The sequence below is a fragment of the Salvia splendens genome, chromosome 17, assembly GCF_004379255.2.
Source record: "Salvia splendens isolate huo1 chromosome 17, SspV2, whole genome shotgun sequence".
Classification (NCBI taxonomy): domain Eukaryota; kingdom Viridiplantae; phylum Streptophyta; class Magnoliopsida; order Lamiales; family Lamiaceae; genus Salvia; species Salvia splendens.
Window position 1 is genome coordinate 27,845,583 of NC_056048.1, and position 4,175 is coordinate 27,849,757.

The 4,175-nt window shown below is 33.4% G+C and overlaps 1 long non-coding RNA gene across 1 annotated transcript; it reads left to right on the forward strand.

Moving 5' to 3' along the window:
* The first annotated feature begins 392 nt into the window (after positions 1–392).
* LOC121773551 lies at positions 393–3,426 on the forward strand. The gene is made up of 3 exons (XR_006044767.1): positions 393–515; positions 1,418–1,514; positions 3,231–3,426. It is a non-coding gene; the product is annotated as an uncharacterized LOC121773551 (long non-coding RNA).
* The last annotated feature ends 749 nt before the right edge of the window (positions 3,427–4,175 follow it).

The following is a 4,175-nucleotide window of genomic DNA, read 5'->3' on the forward strand; positions in this document are numbered from 1 at the left end:
ACGATTTTCGTTGCTCGCGTAAAATCGTAAATCAAAATTTCAGGCTAATAATTTTAAAAATTATGGGAAATGACCTAAAATTTATGTAAATAATATGAGGAGTTGATTTGGGAATTTTGAGGGTAATTGGAATTTTTATCGCCGATTATTTCGGTTTTTCGCAAAATCGATCGGCGAAACATTTGAGGTTTCGGACGAGAATAATTTTACATTAAACTAGTATTAAAATGCTACGAGACGGTAAAAAGAAACATTGTAAATGAATTTATTTGATAGGGAAATAAAATGTTACAAGATAAAGTATTTTAACTTAATTAATATTAATTAAAAGTTAGGCATAATTTAAATAAGAAACCTTCTAGACAATTGGAGTCATTTCTAGCACCTCCAACCTCATTTCTTCTTCAAAATTTCGTGCTCCTCCATAATCATAGACATCTCAAGCTTTTATTGCAAATTCGAGCCCGTTTTTCAGCACATCGGACGTACAATCGTGTAAACCCCGATAAATCAAGGTAGCTCTATACTTCTATATCATTTTTATAACTTGAATTTTGATGAATTAATGAGTATGAATTCTGAAAATTTCGTTCAAAATGGGTTGAGGAGTTTGCACCATTTAATTTTCGAAATATTGACGTTTGTGCTATCGTAAGACAACATAGGTTAGGTTTTGATAGTTTAATTCAAGGATAAAATACTATGGTATGTTGTTGATGAAGGGATCAAAACCTAAGTTATATAATGTTGAATTTTGATGGTTAATGGATTGAAAGGGACATGGATATTGATTATACGATACGTAGAAACACATTTAGAATCGGAAAACGAAAGAAAATCGGACTTTAGGCATCAAAATGGAAAGGGTTCGAAATCTGGACCTTCAATATCTATGGGATGTGTATTTTTATTGGTTAATTTGACAGTGTATTTAGAATCTACGTCGAAAACTGGAGCCAACGTCATTTTTCGGGAATTTTCCGACGTCGTTTCGACAGTTTTCACTTTTTGGGGGATTGTTTCCAAAAATCCCTAAGTTGAAAGTCTATATAATTAGAGGTTAACTAAGGTAATTGGAGATTCCTAATATTGATTAGTGAGGTGAGTAAGGAATGTACGTAAAGTCGTTAGAAGTGAATCAGATGTTGGTACCCTACAACCGAACGTATCGAAAAAAGGGCATTAATAGATAATATGGTTATTGATTTAATTTTGATAATTTGATTATGGAAATATAATTTAGAATAAGTATAAAGGTTAATGTGAATTTATGAGAATTTTAGAAATTCGGTAGAGGGCCGAGAGCCGATAAAATTGAAAATACGGGCGCAACGGTTAAGGAATGAGATAATAAGACATATATTCGTAATTATGTGAATAAATGACTAATAGTTTGATATTTATATAATGTGTAAAGGCGAATAGATCTATAGTAAGAAGATCACTAAGGAATGGACTTAGAAGGTAGCGAAGCGTCGAAAGGTGATAAAGGCCTATGTTCATAAGCCTACGAGGTAGCGTATCCTCTCTATGGTTTTTAATTCCTTTGGTTGAGATGGTGTGTGCTATAATGTGATTATATGTGAGATGTTAATTAAATAATGTGCTTAAATATGCTTATGATTTAATATGTGGATTATTATGATACTTATTCATTTAGATATGAATGATCTGCGGAAAAATGGTACAAATATGAATAAAAGACATTGGATATGATATGCAATGAAATGTAATAAATTATGAAGATCTGAATAATGTGAAATATGTCTGAATAGATTATGAAAAGATATCTGAATGTATATGAAAAAGAAGTTATCTGAAAAGTAGAGCCTAAATAAAATGAAACAAGAGAATATTATATAAAGGTTATAAAAGGATATACTAAAAGTTTAGAATGTCTGTGAATTCGATAAGAACGATTATCTGAAGTGATATTTGGAAATGGAATAAATGTGAAAAAAAGAGATTTGAAAGAAAAATATGAATTAAAACGTCCCGTTTGCTTTGTCATATGTGTTGGGTACAACTGGCATGCCATAGGATAGCAGCGCTGCATTATCTGTGATCACTCGTCTTCTGGATAACCGAAGCGAGGATCGTCTGTTATCTGATGGGCCCCTATCTGATCTGTCTGATCTGCACCCTCATGGGTGGTCTGATTATCTGTCTGCACCCTCATGGGTGGTCTGATTATCTGTCTGCACCCTCATGGGTGGTCTGAATTATCTGTCTGCACCCTCATGGGTGGTCTGATTATCTGATATGCACCCTATGGGTGGTCTGTGCGGAGTCCTCTCGAGGACAAAATCCGCGTCTGCATCTGATTCTGTTTCTGATCTGGTCCGTGTACCCTACCTGAAACCAAGCAGATATTGGGGCTATACGATAAGATAATATAAAATAATATCTGATGACTTCTAAATTATAATTTGTAATCTGTTACGTATAAAATAATATCTGATGACTGGTGAATAAAAATTCTGTCATATGTGATATATAATAAGATAAGATGAAATAATATCTGATGACTTCTGAATAAAGAATCTGTAATCTGTGATCTGTGATATATAATAAGATAAGATAAAATAATATCTGACGACTTCTGAATAAAGGATCTGTAATTTGTGATATGTGATATATAATAAGATAAGATAAAATAATATCTGACGACTTCTGAATAAAGGATTTGTAATTTGTGATCTGTGATATATAATAAGATAAGATAAAATAATATTGATGACTTTGTGAATAATAATCTGTGATGGATAAAATAATGTCAGATGACTTGGGAATAAGGATCTGTGATATGTGATATGTGATTTGTGAGATATGATATATGATATGATTGTTGATCGGACCTCACGTGGAATAAATGATATATTATGTTGATCGGTCCCCGCTCGGGGTAATTAACACGGAAAAATAGTATATGAAAATAAATGGTAAAAGGAGAAAAATGTGATACGAAATAATATATGATGATATGTGAAATATCTGAAGAGACATAAGTAAGAATATATGAAAAAGTTGTATGACGAAAATACAGATAAGTTTGATATAGCGAGATTGTAAGTAATTTTTTTGAAATTTGTGAAATTAAAATGAAAACCTGCAAAAGATTAAAAGGAAATAATGTAGTTACTATTGTCTTAGCTGAGAGGGTTGGATTCTGTAGTTTGGATATTGCTACTGGGCTTTCGAGCTCACTCCCCTTCTTTTTCCCCCTGCAGGTTAGAGTTGATATTATGTCAGTGGTGTTGAGCAGCTTTGCATCTTTGGCGAGTCACTAGTGGTCAACTTGGTTTAGTAGTCGTGACATGTTGTGTAATAGTTTAATCTTTAATCTTCCGCTGGATAAATGTTAAGTTTTTAAATGTAATAGATTTTAATTGTGCTTTTAAGCTAAAAAGAAAAAGGAAAATTTCAGCACGGGTTTTCGATACTGAAACGTGTCATCACTTATTCGGTGGGTTTACCTACCAGGTAAGGGGTGTTACAGATCTCATGCCAAAAGATGGTTTCTCCATCACTCGTTGCGGTCCCAAACGATACATTGGTTTTGTTACCGAAGTCGCGGAAGAGATCTCATGTCCAAAGACGGTTTTTCCATCACTCGTTGCGGTCCCAAACGATACAATTTTGTTTGCAGACGAAGATCCATACAAAGATAGCGACAACGAGATGGAAGTTTATTTTTCTGACTTCCACCTTGAGGGCAAGGTGGTTTTTAACGGTGAGGGAGTTGATAGAGACCTGGTATTTTATTTTATTCTGAAAGGGAGTTGATAATCTCTCCGTATATTTAGTTAGCTTATTTTATGTTTTATTATTTAGTTATTATGTTTTGATTTACTTTCCCGAGTGGTTAGGATTTTATTTGGTTTTTATTTGCTTTCTTAGTTTATAGAGATCTTTTTGTATTTCACATGTTATAAATATGTGTGGAGTCTTTTATTATTATTAAGAGAATGAATTCAATTAATATTTGTCATTCTCTCAATCACCGACTCTCCCTTCTGGAGAAAACCGATTCTCTCTCAATCTCTCTCAATTCACGCCAATTCATCTCTATTTGTGCTCTACTAAACTGACCTCGCCGGGGATAAAAGAGTCAATATAGCTGCCCTCTGTCTTCGCCATGCGAGATCGCATGTAAGGATCACAAGATAAGTAGA